This window comes from Phyllostomus hastatus, unplaced genomic scaffold, assembly GCF_019186645.2.
Source record: "Phyllostomus hastatus isolate PE091 unplaced genomic scaffold, TTU_PhHast_1.1 phas_scaffold_55, whole genome shotgun sequence".
Lineage (NCBI taxonomy): Eukaryota > Metazoa > Chordata > Mammalia > Chiroptera > Phyllostomidae > Phyllostomus > Phyllostomus hastatus.
Window position 1 is genome coordinate 5,011,548 of NW_025334035.1, and position 22,922 is coordinate 5,034,469.

The 22,922-nt window shown below is 46.1% G+C and overlaps 1 protein-coding gene across 2 annotated transcripts in view; it reads right to left on the reverse strand.

The window, feature by feature from the left end:
- Nucleotides 1-4,935, reverse strand: part of PIK3R6 (phosphoinositide-3-kinase regulatory subunit 6) — a 48,650-nt gene extending 43,715 nt beyond the window's left edge. For both annotated transcript variants that reach the window (XM_045824378.1, XM_045824376.1), the window contains exon 1: nucleotides 4,800-4,935. The gene's annotated coding sequence lies outside the window, so the exon portion shown is untranslated. The remainder of the gene's footprint in view (nucleotides 1-4,799) is intronic.
- Nucleotides 4,936-22,922: the final 17,987 nt, after the last annotated feature.

The window sequence follows — 22,922 nt, forward strand, 5'->3', positions numbered from 1 at the left end:
TTCAGTGACTGAGGTTGCTGAGTAAATCAAACAGCATCTATGGAACACCGTCCACGTGGCAGAAATTATGTGGGGCTCGAGTGTAGAGATAAATAAAACACATCCTTGCCCTTAGGAGGTGGGGGTCTACCAGCCTGTGACTTCTTTTTTTTAATCCACACCCAAGCATATGTTCATTGATTTTAGAGAGAGAGGAAAGGGAGGAGAGAGAGATGTGAGAGAGAAACATCTCTCTGTTGCCTCTCATGTGTGCACCCTGACCAGGGATGGAACCCTCAACCTTTTGGTGCAGGGCTTCAGTTGGTTGGAGCGTCATCCTGTGCACCAAAAGTTTGCAGGTTCAATTCCCGGTCAGGGCACATACCTAGGTTGTGGGTTGGATCCCTGGTTGGGTCGCATACAGGAGGCAGCCGATAGATGTTTCCCTCTCACATTGATGTTTCTCTCCCTCTCTCTCCCTCCCTTCCTCTCCTTCTAAAATCAATAAATATTTCTTTTGGTGAGGATTTAAAAAAAATCAAGATTCCCATATTTAACTTAAAAGAAGTGGAATATCTGACAACAGTGGGCCCACAATTCATGTGGCAACCATAAGGGGGCGCTAAACTGCTGCTGCGCCTGTAAAAGGGCCTGTAGAAGAACTCTGTTAGGTTCACTGCTGTGTCCTCATTACCTGACATGGTTGACATCACATAGCAGGTCCTTGATAAATAGCCTTGAATGAATGACTGTCAAGCACTCATATGAAGACAAGACAGTGTCACTGTCCCCATGCTACTCTCAGGCTAAGGAGCAGAAACAAGTCTGTCAGGCACGGCTGGGAGGACAAATGGCACAGGAAACAGAGATTATGTTGATGCTCAGAGTACTGGCAAAGAAGACACAGGGAAGAGGGCACAGACACAACAGCGAGGATGGTGCGCTCGGCCACACTCACATAGTGGGCACCTCTGCCAACTGTGCTTGGGGATCGGTCGAAGGCCATATCTGGGACAGTAGCACGTCAGGACTCAGCTCACGTGCCCTGCCATCTCCCTGTTCCCCCAGTCACAGCAAGAACATGACATCACAGGAAAGAAATGCAGCCACCTCTGCCTCCAATCAGGACAACTCCAGCGCCCCGCCCAGGCAGCGGGAAAAGCAGCCACAGGGTGAATCCCAACAACTTGGGAGAAGCACCATGGTCACTGCACTGTGGCCTCCCTCCCTACACTGCCCACAGTGTTCATTCATTGTTCCATTTGTTCAGCAGCTGTATAGCCTTCCTGTGTGATGGGCACTGTCTGACAGGCCTGATGGATGTGAGGTAGGAAAACCTGGTTTCAACTGAAGACCGCGTCAGTGAATGGATGGATTCATTCATTCAGTCAACGCTATTTACTGAGACCCTTCTACATGTCAGACACTGTTCTGGGTCCTGGGGATGCGGCAACACCTTAAAATAGATGGACGCCTGCTCTCATAAAGGCTGTGCCCTGGTGGATATGGAGAGGGGGTGGAGGGTGCAGACAAACTGGATGATCAAACTATGTAGTAGATGATGATCGGTGTTGTAAGAATAAGGAGGGGAGGAAAATATGGGGTTCCAGAGTTGGGGGTGCAGTTCTAAAAAGGACGACCAGAGAGGTCTCATTGAAGAGGTGACATGTGAGTAGAAACCTGCAGGAGGAAGAGAGCAAGCCAGGTGACAGCTGCAGGAACCATGTTCCAGGTGAGGGGAGTAGCCGGCCAACACTGAGGGGCAAGGTGCCTGGGGTGCTCAAGGGACAGCGCAGCTGGGGCAATACTGAGGGGACAGTGGGAGGGTGATGGCGGACAGTCTCCATGGGTTTGTGCATGCCTTGGAGCTTTTGTTCCAGATCATCTCTTCAGAAAAGTTTGTGCCGTGAACAGCTTTGAAAAAGGGAGACAGTGTCTCCCCCAGGGCAGAGGGCAGATTTACTTGCCATACAGTGTAACAGGAGAATGCCTCCTTCCAGGGTGAAGGTTGGCGGATTTGCTGGCAGTGCATTGTGAGAACCGGGTTTCCTGAGTTCAGGGCTCCTCCTCTTGGCTCTGCCTTCACGCTGCCCCCCACCCCTACCCCCCCGGGACTTGGTGGGCAAGGGGAGCACAGCACTCGCACTTCTGGCTGTGCTCTAATAAAATCCTTTCTCTCTGACCCTAGAGTCACTGTTTTCTGCCAGTGTCCTTAAAACAAACTTGTTGGCAAGCTAACTTGTGAGTTATGAGTAAGGTAAAATCTTAGACCCTTCCTAGTTCTTGACAGAGGGTCCAGGCCAGAGACAAAGATGATGAGTGAACAAATGAGTGAATGAATGAGCTGGGATGTTGAGGGCATATCTCCTTAAATACACGGCATTCACCGTACACAGTCCTCAGGGCAGGTGCCAATGCCTGGTCACGGCCTCAGGGTGAAGCAGGCCCTGGGGCTGTCCACAAAAAATCCAGAGAGCTGGCTCTGTGGGAGAAGCCCACAGGGGTGCCTTGGCAGCTGCTGCTGCCCTCCCTAAGCTGATGCGAGATAAGGTGGAAGGGCTTCCGGCTTGAGGAAGGCTGAAGTGAGTGGGATTCAGAGGAAGATGTGAAGAGGCCTGGCTCAGGCTCAGTGTTTCACAATGAAGATCCCAGGTTCCTACCATCACCTGGCTACCCCAGCACCCCAGCCCCTCACTGCTGACCCCTAGGGCAGGCTGTTCAGTCGGAAAAACCACCATCCAGACCTCCCAGTGGCCCCCCCTTCCAGACTGAAACCTGGGAGGAGAGACGTGGAGTTTCCCAGGACTGCACCTCTGCCTCCCTCCTGTCCTCGGGCCACCACCCTGGCATGGAGAGAAGGGACCTTCTGAGCCTGCCATGTCCCTGTGCTCCATGTCAGTCCACTCTTCTCCCACCACTGCCGCTTCACACCCCCCGGGTTTCAGGGGCAGAGGCTACTTCCAGGACGCTGGCCCTTTCTCTCCACTGAGACAGTCCTATTTGCCAGACCAAACACCTGGTTCTCTGGTTCAGAGCATGTGATTAGTAGACTCACAGGAGGGGAGAAGGGAGTGGAAAGGCAGCCCTCAGAGCTCTGAGAAGGTTCCTGTAACCCTTGACCCTCTCCCCACAAGGTCTACTTGAGCTTTCCACATCCTGAGGGGCCAGGGAGGTGAGGGCCCGGCTCCCTTGCGGCTGTCCCCTGTGGATGGGGCTGGCCCATTTCCTCCTCGATGTCTGCCAATAGCTGGGAAGGAAACACCTGGATGTTGGGAAGCCAGTCTGGGGGTGGGGGGACAGCATTGTTCCCAGGGGCAGGGAGACAGGACGGAGACCGGGAAGCTGAGGGGATCAAATGGTGATGACCGAAGCCTGGCACGCACGTTCACCACGCCAGCCCAGGAGATGACAGCGGTGAGCAGCACACCCTGGTGAGGGGCTGTGTGGGAAAGCAGCCTGACAGGTAGCATGGGTGCTGGGCTGACTGGGTTCAACCCTCTCTGTTGCTATGGCAACATGGGCTAGGGGCTTAAAACCTTTGTGCCTCAGTTTCCCTAGCTTTAAAGGAGACCTAACAATAACACCTATTCATAGATTACTGTGAAGACTAAATGGGGTGATATTCAGCCCTGACTGCACGGCTCAGTTGGCTGAAGTGTCACCCTGCAAAGTAAAACTCGCTGGTCCGATTCGTAATCAGGCACATGACCAGTTGCAGGCCAGGTCCCCGGTTGGGGTGCGTGCAAGAGGCAACCGATTGATGTTTCCCTCACACATCGATGTTTCTTTCCCTCTCTTTCTTTCTCCTTTCCCATCTCTCTAAAAATAGATAAATAAAACCTTTTTTAAATAAAATAAATGAGGTGATATTTAAAATCCTCTTGAAGCCAAATAAAGAAATGGAACAGGCTCTCGCCTGTAAATCTTCCATAAACTCTACAATTTAGTGGCCAAATGGAATCTGTTTTTTCCTTTAACACCGACTTTCACACCCACTTCCCTCCTCGTGAGTCTGCACACTGCTGCCTGAACCCAGGTGCCTGGCACCTCATGTTTGTGCACAAACCATCTGCCTCCCTCAAGGCTCAGGTGCACCTTCTGCCAAGCCCTTCCAGTCCCCACACCCAGAGGTCTCTCTCTGCCTTTGCACACACCTCAACCAGGGCTCTGGTGCATCTGACTTTCTATGTCAGCTTCTCGAGGATGGAGCCCTGGCCCTGGCTGCACCCTGGCATTGGTTGCCAATGTAGAAGATGCTTGATCCACGTGTGTGGGGAAAAGGCCAGATCGGCTGCCCTGGCTGCACATTCCCCAGGAGAGGGATGGGTAGATGATGTCCCACAAGGGGTGCAGAGAGGGACCCAGAAGGTTCATTCTGAGTTGCTTACCCACCCTGTAATTTTTGACAAGTATGTTCATCTCTCTAAACCTTAGTCTCCTATAAGATGGGCATTAAAACATATCCAGCCTATTTTCAATTGCTCATGAGGATTCAACAGGATAATGAGTGTGCTCTACAGCACTGAGCGTGTATAATTCCTCTTCTTCTTATCAGCATTTGTAGGGTTCGGGGAAGAAAGAAGTCTTCTTCTCGTGAATATGGGCTGAACAAACTTTAGTGGCAGAGTGGTCCTAGAAGCCACCAGATGTAAGTAACCTTCTCAGAAAGGCTACTGGGCCATAAGTTCCTAAGAGCCAGGGCTGTCTCAGGCCTTCACAGGACCCCTTCCAGCATCCGGCCTCCAGGCAGCCCCAAATGCTCTGCTTGGATCTGCCTCTTCCACTCCCTCCTTAGGGACCCCACTCTGGCCAGCACCTACCTCGGCTCAGCTGCTGCAGCTTGGCTCCCCAAGTCTTCGGCCAGTTAGCTCCCCACAGTCCTGCCCTGGGAGGCGGCCAGCCCCAGAGAACCCGATGTCTTACAGGAGCTCAGACTGGTGTTTTCAGTCTCAGCTGCAGTCTCCAGGTCTGCAGAGAAAAGCCCAGTGCTGAACCAGCCTGGCTCTGTCCCCTCCTCTTCCTTCCCCTTCCCCACAGGCCTCAAAGCTCCTCCCAGAACACATCCTGCTGTGAGGTTGCTCTGTGGCCACCCGTGGTCAGCGGAGGTTCTTTATTCTGACTGGGTGGAAGGTAGGCACCTCGATAGGGTCCCACTGGTGTTGACTGGACAGTGAAGCAGGGCCCGACCTCTGTCCCATGCCCCAGACCACCCCCACTTCCGGACACTCAAGCCCTCAAGCACCTCCAGCTCAATGAGTCCGAACCAGGCTCATCATTTCCCCCTCTAAACCAACTTTCCTGCTCCTCACCTCAGAATCCACAACCTGAGTGTCAACCTTAACACCTCCAGCTCCCTCCCCTCTCACAGCTACACAGCACTGAGTCCCATTAGTACCTCATGAATTGACCTGTTTTGGCCCCTCTTCCCCATTGCGGCCTCCTCAGGCCATCATCATCTTCTCCTAAATTATGGCAGCAACCCGAGGTCCCCCTCTCATTCTGTCTTCCCCCACGGCCAAAGGCCTCTTGCTGATGGTGAGACACAACCTGATCACATTATACCTTCAGGGGCTCCCAATTACCTTTAAGAGAGCCGCCAGACTCCTTAGCGTGACTTGTAAGGACCTTCTCAGTCTGGCCCAACTTTAATCCCCAAGTTCGGGCTTTATCCCCTCACTCTGACTCCTCCCAGAGGTCCTGAGCGACAGCACCTCCTCAGGGACCCAGGCCTTCGCCTGGGCTGCAGGAGTCTCTTTGCAGTCCTCCTCCTGGCTTACTCCCAGTCATCCTTTGTTCAGCAGAGAAGAGCAAAAACAGAAGCCAGAGCGGCAGGAGGGAAAGTGGGGTGCCACAGACTCTGGGGGACGAGAGCGTGTCAAGGAGACGAGGGTCAGCGGAGGGGACACAGATGCAGAGGATGGAAAAGTGTCTGCTGGCCTTGGCGATGAGGAGAGAGCTGTGCTGGAAAGCAGCGTGCCTCCGGGGTGAGGTGTCTGCTAGCTTGTCCTATTCTTTCTTTTTCTCACATTTTGAGGCCAAGCAATATTTTGGGGAATCTTCAACACATTTCTAGACTTTTGTAAAGCACACAGATTCCTGTGCTGTCATCGTTCTGGCCCGGTGGGTTAGACAGTGAGAGACAGCTGCTGGCAGCAGTGTCTGAGGGTCTGGATTCAGCTGCGCCTGAGACCCGAAGCCCAGGTCTGCCTCAGATTGTTCAACTGTGTAATCCAATACATCCCCCCCCACACTGCATCCCCCCCCACCTGCCACTGCCTTTTTTTGATTAAGCCTTTTTGAGCTAGGTTTCTGTCACTTGCAACCAAAGAAGTCACTTTTTCTGCAAGGGCTCGAATGCATTTTGTTCAATCCCCTCATTTTCCAGAAGAGGATATTTGGAAAAAAAAAAAAAAAAAAGGAGTCCGGAAACTGAAATCGTGTTTTCAGTGGCTCTGCTTCCCTCCCATGTGTGCTTTTCTGTCCCCGGCATGTGATGGAATCACAGTCTGTTTTGCATCTTTCTATTAGAGGTCTTAGGTCACATGTCTGCCTTGTCCCTCTGCTGCCACAGTAACTCCTGGGAAAGCAGAGAATAGGTCTTATTCATTATTCCACTCATCATAGGATAAGAGAAGGTTAAGAGAATGCTTGGTTCATAAAACAAAGTAAATGGATGAATGGGTGAATGGAGAAAGGGAGGGAGGGAGGGAGAGAGGAAAGGAGGGAGGAAGAGAGGAAAGGAGGGAAGAGTGAAATGAACAAGGACCAAGGACTCATCCCCGCGTGCTGAGGACTCAGCAGTGGCGGGGCGGGGGGCGGGGCGGGGGGCAGCGTAGCTATTCTTATCAGCCTTGGCCTAACTGAATCGGAAATCACAAGCCGGTGTCGCCTCTTGCGACTGCGTGGCTCCTCTTATCGTCAGCAGTTGTCTGTAACTCCACTGCTGGGGTAGCCACAGCGGGGCTCCTTGGTGCCTGCTGACAGCTCCGGAGCTGTCCCCTGCAGGGAGGAGCTGAGCCTTCCTCACAGCTTCCTCTCTCTGCTCTGCGCTGGCCTTTGGGAGTCTTCCCGTAACCTGCCCTGGGGCTGTGAAGTTGCTGAGCCTTTCAGCAAGCGGCTCCGGCTCCGTCCCACCCTCACTCCTCTTTCCCGGACAGCCCTGCCCAGTCCCTTCCAGTCAGACAAATACATCTTGTTTCTCTCTCTCTCTCTCTTTTTTAACCTTTTTCAATTACAGTTCACATTCAATATTATTCTGCATTAGTTTCAGGTGTACAGCGTTGTGATTAGGAAATCATGTACTTTACAAAGTGTCCACCCAATGTTGCAAGTGCCCACCTGGCACCACACATAGTTATTACAATATTACTGACTAGATTCCCTATGCTGTACTTTACCAATTTTTATTCCTTAATCCCTTCAACCTTTTTCACCCAGTCCCCAAACCCCACCCCCTCTGGCAACTACCGGTCTATTCTCTGTGTCTATGAGTCTGTTTCTGTTTTGTTTGTTCACTTGCTCTTTAGATTATATATACATGAGTAAAATCATGTGATGATTGTTATTCTCTGATTGACTTATGTCACTTAGTATCACTTAGTATAGTGCCCTCTAGGTCTGGGCATGCTGTCACAAATGTTAAGATTTCATTCTTTTTTTTCCTGCCATACCTGACAAATTTTATTAATGATTAAGATCCTCATTTTAGTTTATTAAAGAGCAATCACTTATCTGCAGTTACATGCAACAAATGGTAATGCTAACGGAATTTCTACATCTTTTACTCATTTTTGTTATGGCTGAGGAATATTCCATTGCATATACGTACCACTACTTTTAAAAAATATATTTTATTTATTTATTTTTAAACAGAGGGGAGGGGAGAGAGGAAGAGAAACATCAGTGTTTGGTTGCCTCTCATGCACCCCCTACTGGGGACCTGACCCTTAATCCATGGATGTGCCCTGACTGGGAATCGAACCAGGGACGCTTTGGTTCACAGGCCAGCACTCAATCCACTGAGCCACACTAACCAGGGCTATACTACTACTTTTTTTTTTTTTACATTTTTTTAAAGATTTTATTTACTTCTTTTTAGAGAGGGAAGGGAGGGGGGGAGAGAGAGAGAGAGAGAGAGAGAGAGAGAGAGAGAGAGAGAGAGAGACATCAATGTGCAGTTGCTGGGGGTTCTGGCCTGCAACCCAGGAAGGTACCCTGGCTGGGAATCAAACCTGGGACACTTTGATTCCCAGCCCGCGCTCAATCCACTGAGCTACGCCAGCCAGGGCTGCTATACTACTACTTTTTTATCCACTGGTCCATTGGTGGGTACCTGGGTTACTTCTATATCTTGGCTATTGTAAATAGCACTGCAATGAACATAGGGGTACATGTATTCTTGTGAATTAATGTTTTGGGTTTCTTTGGATATATACCCAGAAGTGGAGTCACTGCGTCTTAAAGCAGTTTCATTTGAAATTTTTTGAGGATCCTCCATACTGTTTTCCACGGTGACTGCACCAATCTCGCCAACAGTTGCATGAAGTTTCCCTTTTCTCCACATCCTCCCTGGCACTTGTTCTGTGTTGATTTAGTGATAATAGCTGTTCTGACAGATGTGAGGTGATATCTCATTGTGGTTTTAAATTGCATTTCTCTGATGACCCAGTGTCAGATTTGAATGTGGATTCACTTAAATGCAGGTCTTGAGAACTGAAAAGATCTAGTACTTTGTCTACTTAAAAATTTTTTTAAATTAAATCTTCACCCAAGGACATTTTTTTTTCTTCCTTTTAGAGAGAAAGGAAGGGAGAGAGAGAAACACTAATGTGAGAGAGAAATACCAATTGGTTGCCTCCCATATATACCCTGACCAGGGAGGGGTCCAACCCACAACCTAGGCATGTGCCCTGAGCAGGAATCAAACTCGCAACGTTTCGGATATGGGTTAAATACTTTCTCTAGAGAGAAGGACTCTTTTTGGTTTTTTTTATGTGGAAAAATATATATACCATAAAACTTATTATCTTAACCATTTTAAGTATACAGTTCAGTGGTTTAAAGTGCATTCACACTTTCGTGCAGCGGTTGGCGCCATTTATCTCCAGCGTCTTCCCCTCGGACAACTGAAGCTTGTCCGCATCAGTGACTCCCCACACCCCTCCCCCAGCCCCTGGCACCCGCCACTCCCCTCCTTGTCTCTGTGAGCATGACTACCCTAAGGAGGACTCAAGTAAGTGGAATCGTACAGTGTTTGTCTTTTTTTGTGATTGGCTTGTTTCACTTAGCAAAACATCCTCAAGGTTGATCCATCGTACACCATCTTTCAGAATGTCTTTCCTTTTTAAGGTTGAGTATTATTTTACACATATGCCACATTTTGCTTATCCATCCATCTGTTAATAGACACTAAGAACTCTTTATTCTTCAAACATATGCTAATGACATCACACCTAAGAATTGATAATTTCTCAATATCAAATACCTTGTTAGTGATACATTTCTCTGTTTGTATTAAGTAGTTGAAATATTTGGTTTCTTTGAATCAGCATCCAAAAAAGCCCACGCATTGTATTTGGTCAATATTTTATATCTTGGAGCTTTTTGAGCAAATCTTTTTTTTAAAGAGTTTATTTACTTATTTTAGACGGAGGGGAAGGGAGGAAGAGAGGGAGAGAAACTTCAATGTGTGGTTGCCTCTTGCATGCCCCCCACTGGAGACCTGACTTGGCCTGCAACCTAGATATGTGGCCCTGACTGGGAATTGAACCAGTGACCCTTTGGTTCGCAGGCTGGCGCTCAATCCACTGAGCCACACCAGCTAGGGCTGAGCAAATCTTTGACCTTACTTTTTTTTTTTAAGATTTTATTTATTTATTTTTAGAGAGGGAAGGGAGGGAGAAAGAGAGAGAGAGAGAGAAGCATCAATGTGCGGTTGCTGGGGGCTGTGGCCTGCAACCCAGGCATGTGCCCTGACTGGGAATCAAACCTGCGATGCTTTGGTTCACAGCCCGCGCTCAATCCACTGACCTACGCCAGCCAGGGCTGACCTTACTTTTTGATACTTAACACAAACATAGTATTTTATTTGTTTTTGTATACATCTATCTTTTTAATTTTATAGTCCTTTCAAATCTATTAGGGTTCTATTCTGATTGTTATCCTAGTATATTGACAGTCTCAGAGAAGACCCTCAGCAGATAATAAAAATCCCATCTGTGACTTCAATTTGAGTAATTTTTCAAAATATTGACTAGCAGGTGATGGGGGTCAGAGCCCTGGGTCTAACACTAGGGGACAGCAGTGCCTTCAGCCCGCACCTCGTGGTGTGGCTCAGCTGTGCACTTGCTTGACCATTGTGTACAATGTCACTTCATGCTTTCCATCTCATTCCAAATTCCTTGTGTTTTGTATGTTGCTTGAGCTTTTTTGTACTGGATGTTTTGATGGATTCAAAATGAGGAGCCCCCAAATCTGACTCTAAGAATAAATGAGCGATAGGGTGTATGTGAATAATGAATACACGGAAGAGTTCTGCGTGCCATAAAAGTGCTATAGAGAAAAGGCGTGGTGTCTGGTGGGGGAGGGGTACTGGCTGTGGGAGTGACTTCCCGCTGCTTTATCACAGCTAAGCCAGATGCTTTGCTGAGCTGATTTATTTTTACCACATTTGTTCAGCTTCAACAAAATGAGGTTGGTTTGTCATGACATCTTAGCAATCCCAAATTGACTCCAGGTATTCATGATTTTCTGTTCAAAGGACTCACAAATCATCTGATAGACAATGTTGTAGAACAAGGAGCGGGAGACCTCGGATGCATGTCTTTCTTCTAGAATCCCACTGCCCTCTGGTTTGAATGTTGTGCTGTCTGGGACATTGGCATCACTCCATTACCTAGGCTGTTCCTGCAGATAGAGTAAATCAAACTAATCTGATCCACATGCTCCAGGGATTTGTGATGGCAGACATTGTCTTGCAAACCAGCAGGGAATGAAGGGGGACTAGGAAAAGGACTTTGGGTGTGGCTCATACATAAGGAATCTGGTTGGGCTGGGAGGTTTTTTTGTGACGTGTGGAGTTTCTTGGGTTGGGGAGCCTCAGTGGTTGTTGTCCTGTGGGATTTCTGTTATTTCTCACTCCTGTTTAGTTAAAGATGCTATCTTTAACTAAATTGTGTTCATCCTTATGTGCAGCTGCTCTGCCTCCCTTCCAAGTCTTGGCGTTTCCCTGGGGTTGTGCCACGGGGTCCACGCCCATCGTCTCGCTCCTCACGCCTCTGGGTGACTTCACCCAGGCTCCTGCTTCCCTACCCCCGGCACATAGACGACCCCTGCGTTTTTTATATTCTGGTCATAAATTTATTATTAAATTTATTATTTACATATAATTAATATAAAATGCATATCTCTGGAGAAATTTTAAAAATATATATGTTCAGTGTAGCCAAATTCTATTCTTTTTTTATTTTAATTTTTCAGTTACAGTTGATGTTCAATTTTATATTAGTTTCAGGTGTACAGCATAGTGGTTAGACATTTAAATAACTTAGGAAGTGATTCCCCTGCTAGGTCTGGCACCCACCTGACACTGTAGGTAGTTATTACAATACTTTTTACTATATTCCCTGTGTTGTCTGTACCTGACATCCTCGTGACTACTTTGTAACTGCCAGTTTGTGCTTAACCCCCTTACCATTTTCAGCCAGCCCCCAAGCTGCCCCGCATCTGGCAGCCTTCAATTTGTTTGCTGCAGCACTGCATCTGTTTGTTTTGTGTTTTTTAGATGTCACATATAACATTTGTTTTTCTCTGTCTGCCTTAATTCACTTCGCATAATACCTCCTAGGTCCCTCCATGTCACAAATGGTAACATTTCATTTTATTTTTTAATATATTTTATTGATTATGCTATTATACTTGTCCCATTTTTCCCTCCTTCATTTCCCTCTGCCTTGCATCCCTCCTCCCACCCACATTCCCCCGCTTTAGTTCCCCCATATCTATGGGTCATACATAAAAGTTTTTTGGCTTCTACATTTCTTGTACTGTTCTTAACCTCACCCTGTCTATTTTGTACCTATGATTTATGCTTCTTATCCCTGTACCTTTTCCCCCTCTCTCCTCCTCCCACTCCCCACTGATAACCCTCCAGATAATCTCCATTTCTGTGATTCTGTTCCTGTTCTAGTTGTTTGCTTAGTTCTTTTATGTTTTTTTAGGTTTGGTTGTTATTGGTTGTGAGTTTGTTGTTATTTTACTGTTCATAATTTTAGTAATCTTGGATGCAGGCCCTTGACTTTCATGACTTGGAATACTTGTTTCCAGCTCCTTCTTGCTTGCAAGGTTTCTTCTGAGATATCAGCTGATAGTCTTATGGGAAGTCCTTTGTAGGTAACTGTCTCCTTTTCTCTTGCTGCTTTTAAGATTCTTTCTGTAGGGGGAGGGGGGCTCCACCTGCAGGCCCCTCCGCCCCCTACCCCCCACTGCCACAGATGAAAATAAGTCTACCAAGATGTGATCTGCTTGGGGAGGAAAGGTGGTGGATCTCTCAAAGGAGAAGGGCCAGAAATCTGTCCCTTAATGGACTTTCATTGAGTTTAATTTTCATAGGAATACAGGGTATATACATAAAGCTCATCAGTCATTGTCAGGCAGAAATGATCAAACAATGGGTAACATTCAAAGAACTCTGAGGGCTTATTCTGAGTCAGGGTCTAATAGTTAAAAGGCCATAAAACTTTGAGGAAACAAACTCACTTTAGGCTTGGACCCTTATTTAAATTGAGGGTATTAACAAAGTAGGTTTCATAGAATTTTATGCATTCTTTCTTAGGCCTGATTAACCTAAGGAACCGGCTCTTTCCAGAACAGGGCCTCACCCACCTCCTACATTGTTTCAGGCATAAGGCATTGTTTCAGGCTTAAATCAGGCAGAGGAAGTAAGGCAGCCAAGAGATTAGGAGACTTCTTGCAGACAGAATGAGGACTCAGGCTATGTCAAAGCCGAGGGGTGAGGATCCATCACCCCCTTTTTCTGTAGACTCCCAAGTCCTTCCCTAAGGGCCCCTTTGTGACCATGCCTGTCTTAGGTCATTCATCCTTTGAGGAGTCTTACCAGTCATTGGCTAATTGGTCATCTGCTCGGGGCCAAGCACGGTGAAGTAAAGGGGACAGAGGCAGCACCACGGAAAGAAGATAAGCTTTGTTTCCTAAGTGGTTTATGGTCTCAAAGTTTTTTACTCAGTCTTAGCACTGGGAATTACAGCTTCTGAAACCAGGCAGAGAGCAGAAACCAGGTGCTGATGCCTGGGTTCCCAACTTCTCTCCTTATCTTTAATCTTGGCTAATGTAAGTGTGATGTGTCTTGGTGTGTGCTTCCTTGGGTCTAGCTTCTTTGGGACTCTCTGAGCTTCCTGGACTTCCTGGAAGTCTATCTCCTTTGCCAGATTGGGGAAGTTCTCCTTCATTATTTTTTCAAATAAGTTTTCAATTCTCTCTCTTTCTCTTTTCCTTCTGGCACCCCTATGATTCAGATGTTGGAATATTAAAGTTGTCCTGGAGGTTCCTGAGACTCTCCTCATTTTTTTGAATTCTTGTTTCTTCATTCTGTTCTAGTTGAATATTTCTTTTTTCCTTCTGGTCCAAACTGCTGATCTGAGTCCCGGTTTCCTTTCTGTCACTGTTGGTTCCCTGTACATCTTCCTTTAATTCACTTTTCATAGCTTTCACTCTTTCCTCTATTTTGTGGCCATACTCAACCAATTCTGTGAGCATCCTGATAACCTGTGTTATCTGATAGGTTGGCTATCTCTTCCTCGCTTAGTTGTATTTTTTCTGGAGCTTTTATCTGTTCCTTCATTTGGGCCGGTTTTTTTCTTTCTTTCTTTTTTTTTTAATCTTGGCATGCCTGTTATGTAGTAGAGGGAAGAGCCTTAGGTATTCACCAGGGAAGGGCAACCTATGTTGCTGTGTTGTGGTGCTGTATGTGGGGGAGGGGTCTGAGAGGGAACAACGCTGCTTGCTCTGCTCTCAGCTGACTTTCAGTCACTTCCCCTGCTTCCCACAATCAAACTGGGCCCTTCTGGTGCTGATGCCTGGATGGGTGGGTTTGTGTACATTCTAGGACCCCATGGGTCTCTCCAATGAACTCTCCTGTGAGGCTGGGAGTTTCTCCCAGCACCTCAACCACCACAGATTTTTTCAGTCAGAGGTTTTGAGGCTTTACTTCCCTGCACTGGAACCCTGGGTTGTGTGGTCTGTCTCCCTCCCCACTTGTTCCTCCTGGTTTATCCACATGCAAATGTGGGACCACCCAGTCTGCTAGCTGCCTCGCCGCAAGTCCTCTCCACCCTGGCTGCCTGTTTCCGTCCCTCCTTCCAGTCTGGATGAATGTTTCTCCTTTAACTCCTTGGTTGTCAGACTTCCATATAGTTCGATTTTCTGTCAGTTCTGGTTATTTTTTGTTTTTAAATTTGTTGTTGTCCTTTTGGTCGTACGACAAGGTATAGTGTATCTACCTACACCTCCAGCTGGACTGGAAGTTAACATTAACTCCACATTTCATTCTTTTTATGGCTGAGTAATGGACCACTGTATATATGTACCCCATCTTTATCCAGTTGTCTACTGATAGGCACTTAGACTGCTTCCATGTTTGGGCTATTGTAAATAATGCTGCAGTGGACATAGGGATGCATAGATCTTTTTGAATTAGTGTTTTGGATTTCTTCAGATAAAAACCCAGAAGTGGAATTTCTGTGACCTCTGTATTATTATTTTGGGGACTGAAATTTTCCTTTTGACTTAAACAAAAAGTTAAATAATATAATATCTAAAAAAAATTCTGAAAGTAATGAGTGTTGGGGAGGGCAAACTCTACCAGGTGTTTTAAAACTTTGTAAAGCCTCAGTAAACAAAAGTATGGTGCTGATACTTAGGCAGATCAAAGGAACAGACTAGAGTCACAACTAGACACATGCAGGTAGACCAGCTACATTTGAAAATGTAGTGTGAGATGAGGGCAGCATTCAAATGAGTGGGGAAAAGATGATTAACGAATGATGCTGAGAAAATGGAACAGCCACTTAGAAAAGGCAGAAGCTGGAACCCTATACCAAAATGAATGCTCAGTAGATCTGAAACAGAAGGAAAGGAAGGAAGGAAGGAAGGAAGGAAGTGGGGGAGGGAGGAAGGAAGTGGGGGGAGGGAGGAAGGAAGTGGGGGGAGGGAGGAAGGAAGAAAAGAAAGAAAAAAAGAAAGAAAAAAAGGAAGGAAGAAGTCTTAGAAGGAAATGTAGTGTAAGTCTTTCTAAGTATGGCACCAGATCCAGAACACACATGTGCTTGGACAAGACTGATGAATTAGACTGCATAAAAATATTTGCATAAACAGACTCAAAAGGCTTTCAGCTCATTTCAGGGAGCTGACTCTATTAATATCAATACATAAAAAGTTTCTTCCAAGCCATAAGAGACTTTAATAGTCAAGCAGAAAAACTGGTGAGGATATTTAGACAGTTTATAGGAAGAGATGCAGGAATGGCTCTTGAACATGAAAGGATGTAGAAGCTGTACATGTGAGAAGTATAAATTAAAAATTTTCATCTACTAGGAGGATCCAATATGGAGGCATAGGTGGTCGCACTGTACCTGCTCGCACAACCAAAACTAAGGACAACAAGAATTTACAAACAAAAAACAACCAAAACAGAGAGAAATGAACCCAACGGAAGTCTGAATACCAAACATCCAGTCTGGTAAGGAGGGGCGGAATCGGAGGCCTACAGAGAGGGGTCGAGGTGTACCGGCAGGAAAAATTGGTGGCTGGCAGGCGCACGTGCGCATGCGTGCAGGGCACAGACCGCAGACCGCAGCTGATGGACCGGTGGCAAACCCTGGGCGCAGAGGCAACCAGCAGACCCAGTGAGGCGCGCAAGGCAGCTGGCTGTCCGCAGCCGCACATTCTCGCACAGAACTTAGCGAAAATGGGCAGCGCAACACAGACTGAGCATCCCAGGGAGCCAGTGCTGGGAAACAAAGCCTGAAGGCACCGATTAAAAACACCAGTGGAAGTTGAGGCTGGGAGATTCTATCAGCCTCACAGGAGGCTCCTTGGAGAAACCCACAGAGTCCGAGAGAGTGCACAAGCCCACCCACCCAGGAGCCAGCACCAGAGGAGACCAATTTGCTTGTGGGAAGTGGCAAGGGGGAGTGGAGTCCTGGTGAGAGCGGAGCAGGAGCCAGTGTTCCCTCTGAGACCCCGCCCCCACATACAACATCACAACCCAGCGACTGAGGTGCCCCACCCTGGTGAACACCTAAGGCTCCGCCCCTCATATGTAACAGGCGCAACCAGACCAAAGGAAAAAAAAATAAAATTAAATTAAAAAGATGGCTCAAACAGAGTTAAAAGCCCCGGAGCCAATTTTGTTAAGTGACCGAGAAATAGCCAACCTACCAGATGCACAGTTCAAAGCACTGGTGATCAGGATGCTCACAGAATTGGTGGACTTTCGTCATAAATTAGATGAAAAAATGCAGATTAGAATGAGTGAAATAAAGAAAAATGCACACAAAACCAATAGTGATGGAAAGAAAACTGGGTTTCAAATCAATGGAAGGGACCAGAAGGAGGAAAGGAACAACCAAACAGAAAAGAATGAAGAAACAAGAATTCAAAAAAGTGAGGAGAGGCTTAAGGACCTCCAGGACACCTTTAAACATTCCAATATCCGAATTATAGGGGTACCAGAAGGGGAAGAGGAAACACAACAAGTGGAAAAGTTATTTGAACAAATAATAAAGGAGAACTTCCCCAATATGGCAAGGGAAATAGACTTCCAGGAAGTCCAGGAAGCTCAGAGAGTCCCAAAGAGGTTGGACCCAAAGAGGAACATGCCAAAGCACATCATAATTACATTAGCCAAGGTAAAAATGAAGGAAAGAATTCTAGAAGCAGCAAGAGATAAGGGGACAGTCACCTACAAAGGAGTTCCCATCAGACTGTCAGCTGATTTCTCAAAAGAGACTTGCAGGCAAGAAGGGGCTGGAAAGAAGTATTCCAAGTCATGAAAGGCAAGGACCTACATCCAAGAATACTCTTATCCAGCAAAGCTTTCATTTAGAATGGAAGGGGAAATAAAGTGCTTCTCAGATAAGGCCAAGTTAAAGGAGTTCATCATCACCAAGCCCTTATTATGTGAAATGTTAAAGGGACTTATCTAAGAAAAAGAAGATAAAAAATATGAACAATAAAAAAGACATCAAACTCAGTAACAAGCACACCTAAAACAAAAGCAAACTAAGCAAACAAAGAGAACAGGAGCAGAATCACAGAAATGGAGATCACATGGAGGGTTAGCAACAGGGAAGTGGGAGGAGGAGAGAGGGGGAAAAGATATAGAGAATAAGTAGCATAGACAATCGGTAGAAAATAGGGGGAGGGCAGGAGTGGTGTGGGAAATGTAGAAGTGAAAGAACTTATGACACATGGACATGAACTAAAGGGGGGGAATGTGGGTAGGAGGGGGTGGGCAGGGGGGAAGGGAGTGAAGGGGAGAATGGGACAACTGTAATAGCATAATCAATAAAATATATTAAAAATTTTTTTTCATCTACTGAAGCATGAAATATCAAGCTGTTTGATAACGTGGCTGGCAAGGATGTAGAAAACAGGTATATCCATTTGGTGCTGATTTTGAAATGTATGCCTTGTCCCATTCAATTCTACTTCTAGAAATTTATTCTATGGATATTCTAGTATATGTGCCAATTTCAACATATATGAGCAAGGTGATTTATTGCCGTGTACAGAGATGATAGCAAAACATTGGAATAAGTCAACTAATGCTAGTAAGCAGATTAAATTGTTGCATAAATACAATGAAATATTGAGTGAAAAAGTCAGGTGCAGAACAGCATGTGTAGTAAGTAGGCTATCAACTAGAGGAGACTATTTAATACTAAAGAAACCAGAGTGCACTCAGATACAATTATTTTAGATTTTGTGGGCCACAGAGATCCTGCACACTCTTCAATCTTATTTTTTAATTTGCCACGCAACAGACCTCTTTCCAAGTCACTTCGTGTACATCAGACTCACTGTATTTGTTAGTTGTAAAGTACTCCAATTATTGGTTAAGCTATGGAGAGGGTCTTTGTCATAATCCATTTGCTGCCAGAGGGTGCGATGCCTTAATGCACTCAGGCTAGTGGGTAATTTTGTTGGCTGTATTCTGTAAGTTCAGTTGCTGGGTCACACGTACTGTATTTCTTTAAAGCTGATGCTGCAGTCTGACTTGGGAAATACTCTCTCTATGAATACCCATTTTCCCACACTCTTGCCAACATTTCATAGTAGTCAATTTTTTAAATGTTTCCCAAGTTGATGAGCAAAAAATGGAATCACATTTTAATGGACATTTCTTTATTGGTGAGAATGAATACCTTGTACTGTGTTTTTATTACCTGTAACATCTTACTTATAACAAAGCTGGGGAAAGGGTGGGAAATGCAAACATTTGATAAAGCTGGGTGTTGGATATTCAAGTGTTAGGATGCTCTCCAAATTTTACTATATGCTTATAATATTTCATAATAAAAAAGGATGGCTGTTTAGGTCTCCTGATAACTTCCTTTTACCTCCTCTCCCCATCCTCCCAGTATGACTTGTCATTGTCCCCTAGTCACTGGTCTCATCTGTCGGCAGCTTTGTACAGCCTGTGAGCTCTAGAAGGTGCAACTATATTTGATACATCTTACCATTTAGACAGTCTCACACTGTGGGCAGTGGGTAGTGTGTGTTCAATACTTATTTGTGAAACAAATGTATGGAAATTACTTGCTTTGAGAAAATCTCGACTTTCTGCATTACTCTATTTATTACATTAACCTGTTGCTTCTGATGGCTTTGTGAGAATTCTGAGATTCTGGCATAAATATGAGCAGACCATTATAAGCAAACTTTGTGGGGAGAAAAAGTATTGGAAAGAGAAGGATAATACCAGGGAAGTTACACAGTTGCTAGGTGAAACATATTCTGGATTACCAGCCCGAATCCGCGGAATGTCTTAGACTCTGTCACACCCTCTTGTCATGTGTAAGTCCTTGGCTCCCCTGGAAGTCCGGTACTTCTCCGGCTTTGCTTTGTTGATACAGTCATCTCAGCTCATAATAAGCTTGCAGGTTTCCTGCCGAGAATGTGAGCTGGGGGCAGAATCTGGTCTGCCTTGCTGTTGTGGTCCCTAAAGCCTGGCGCCGAGTGGGTGCTTGATACTTACTTGTTGATAGAAAAATCAGTTTGTGCTTTTCTAGCTAAATTCTTGGCTTAATTTGTTATTTTAATTTTAGAAATCCATTTGGAGTCATTTCTGCCGAATCGCAGTAGTGTCATGTGCCCACGTGCCGGTGTTCTTTGTGGTGGGGCGAGGGGTGCGGTGCGACAAACAGGCAGCTGTGTGTGGCAAGTGAAGACTTGGTACATACAGCTTGGGTGTTTATAGTGCCTCTTGGCCTGGTGTGTTTTCCTTGGTTGTGTGTGCTTGATTTGGGTCTTTAGCCCCACCTCATAGCAGCCAGTGTACAATACACTTTTTGAATCCTCCCCTAATCTTTTTTCCTGTGTTAAAATATACAAACATGAAATTTATCATCTTAGCCATTTTTAAGTGTGCATTTCAAGGGTCTTAAGTGTGAGCACACTGCTGAGTGACCATCACCACCATCTCGATCCAGGTCTGTCACCGTTGCAGACAGAGCCCTGTCCCCACTAAACACTAGCTCCTCAGTCCCCTTTAATCTTGACCAAAAGATCCATCTTTTTCATTGATAAATAGCCCAATCCATTAGAAAGAATATTGTTTTTGTGTGTCTTCTTACAAATTATAAGACGACTACAAGACTAACGTGTATGTACTGAAAAAACTGATGTGTGAGCAGTGAAAAGCAAGTGTTTTCATTCACTCTAGTCTTCCAAACATGAAATATATAAAATTATAAAATTTTGTTTTTCAGAAGCCAGGAGCAGATTTGCTCATCCCAGTCTCTCTTCAAACCACCTCTGCTGGTGGATTTGTGGTGACTATTTCAAAACCAGAGATACCCTCTTTAACTATGATCAGAAGACTGTGAAATAGGGGTAGAATTCCTCATCTGTTGCTTATCATTGTAATGGAGCATTAATACTCCACCCAAGGCACCAGCCACCTGCTTAGTTTTTGTATAGCCCTAAGCTAAAAATGGTTTTTATATCTTTAAAGAGTTGTAAGAACAAAAACAAAACAGGTGAATACATGACAAAGATCTTACATGTGCCTTTTTAGAAAAAGTTCACTGACTTGCTTGCATTATTGGCCCAACTGTGATATTCCTACTTTGATTGCAAAATATTGCCCTCCAAGTATTCATGTGTGGTGCCTCCATCTTTCTTTCTTTTCTTCCTTTCTTCCTTTCTCTCTTCTTTTTTCTTTTTCTTTTTCTTTTCTTTCTTTCTGTCTTTCTTTCTTGCTTTCTTTCTTTTTTCTTTTTAGAAACTTTACTCTTTCACCTTTATTTTTAGAAGTAGGTTGAGTGGAGGCCACTGCAGTACCAACCTAGCAGTTCTTGGCACAGGTGGGGAGGGAGAGGTGGAGGGATGCTGCCCCCTTGTGGTGACTTAAATCTGACCTGAGGTTGATGCTCACGGGAGGTTGGTCCCTTTTTTAGTTTTTCCTTTTTGGGATGCTAAATATTTTGTCTCTTATGTTAAACAACTTATTTTTAAGCAGTCTATTGTTTACCTGACAACTTTTCATGTTAGAGGAAGTTTCCTCTGTGATCCTAGGCTATTTGAAACTAAAAGTTACCCCCATCATTGAGTTTAACTTTTAGTCCAGGCTTTTTTTTTTTTTTAAATATTTTGACTACTTTACTCTTTATTTAACTACATCATTCAGGTATAATCTACATGCCATAAAATGCACACTCTTTAAGTGTGCAGCTTAATGATTTTTGGTAAATCTATCAAGTTGTGATACTATCACCCTGCTCTGGTTTTAGAACATTTCTACTACCCCACGGAATTCCTTTATTCCTATTGGTAGTCACACCTGTTCTTTACAGCAATCTTTGTTCAACCCCCAGTTCACATGACTGTCACCTGCCACAATACAGTACAGTCCCCTCAGCCAGCTGCTCACCAGGCCATGGTGGCAAGTGGCCAACGCCACCCAATTTCTGCCACTTGGCCAGGCAATGTGTCCAGGCTGGGAACTAGGGTGGAGGGTCACGAATTGAAACCTGGACATCTAAGTAGTATGTACCTCTGGGTCTCATTTAAACCATCTGCTTTAGCTGTATTTTCTCAGTCTGCTCAAGGGGTGGGGTCCTGCCTCATACTGCCAGGTGTGGACACCCAGGTTCCCTGCTTAGCTTCCATTAAGGTCTGAGCAGTGAGGCTCTCCCTACTGCTGGTGGGTGGGAGGGCACAGATCTGCTCCCCACGGGGGTCTAGTGACACCTTCACTGTAGGGACCAGCGCGAGGCGAGTATATCATTATTCCTCACACATGACCTCATTGTCATTGGGTGGTGGTGAAAAACTCCTCTGATATCACCCCGGTGGGGAAAGGGCCACTCCCTCTTTACTGCTGGCTCAGGGGGTGGAAGTCCAGTCTCTTCCCATACCTGCCTGACACCAGGGAGTGAAGGAGACTGACTTTCTTAATATCAGGTGGGGATGAAAGTCCTGGCTCCCTGCTGAGCCTTTGCTGATACCACCATACCACCACCAGCCACAGCCCCTGGTCCCAAGGGGGCTGGGGGAACTCATTACAACCTGGCGAGGAAGAAAGTTGAGACTCTCCATTAGGTCTCTGTGGGTTTCGGTGGGTGATTTATTTAAACAAATGATCTCTGGTTTCTACTTTATGGCTGGCTTGACTGCCCTGACCCTGTGGTGCAAATGAGAACAGTCATCTGGCTTCTCCAAACGAGGCCAGGTAGTCTCGGTGTCTGAGAACAGCGAGGGGAGGGTCAGAGGGAGAAACAGCACTTGCAACCCAGGTTAAAGCTCCTTTTAGTCCCAATTACTGACAGATGACGGAACGGACTGAATGTGCTGACAGGCAGGCAGAGGATGGCAGCTGGGAACATGAGCTTTGGAAGCAGACTGCCTTGGGTGCAAATTCTAGCTTTTCCACAAGTTGGCTGTGTTACCCTGGAGGTTATTCAACTTCTCTGAACGTCATCTACAGAAATGAGAATTGTTTATTTAATGCATTTTGATCTCCTACTATGGGCAAGTATTTGTTTGCCATTATTTTTATGATTATTACTCTGAATCTACTTAGTCACTTCTCATCTGCCCTTCCCAATATCTCTGCCAGGGACCTTGTGGCCAATTACAAAAATGACCACAAGTTATTCCCCTCCATCTAGCCACGCCCTGTGGTGTTCCCTCACACACGGACTCCAACCATGATCGTGTGACGTGCTCTGGCCACGGGGAGGCTGGGCAACATGGAGCACACAGAAGAGCAGACGTGTGAGTGTGACAGACGCTGCTGCGCAGAGCTCGCTCTGTCCCGCTGCGCTCTGACCCCCGCTGCCACGTGACAAGGCCAGGGCAGCCTGCCAGAGGACGAGAACCCCGGGGCCCAGTCACACCCCATCACCCAGCCAGCAGCTGCCAAACCCTAGACATGTGAGGGAGGCCGCCAGAGCCCAGGAGCCGACCTGCCAGCTGATCACAGATACAGAAGGAAACCCACAGCCAGGCCCTGCGCCCAGAAGGGTGGACTGAGTAAATGTTGTTCTCACCCACTACACTTCGGGACAGTGTTTTACAAGCAATAGGTAACAGATGCAAAGACCTCGTCTTCCCATTTTATAGATTGGAAATGTGAGGCCCCTTCTGATGTGCCCAGGCCCCTGAAGCAGGGCCAATTACCAGTAAGACATGGGCAGAGG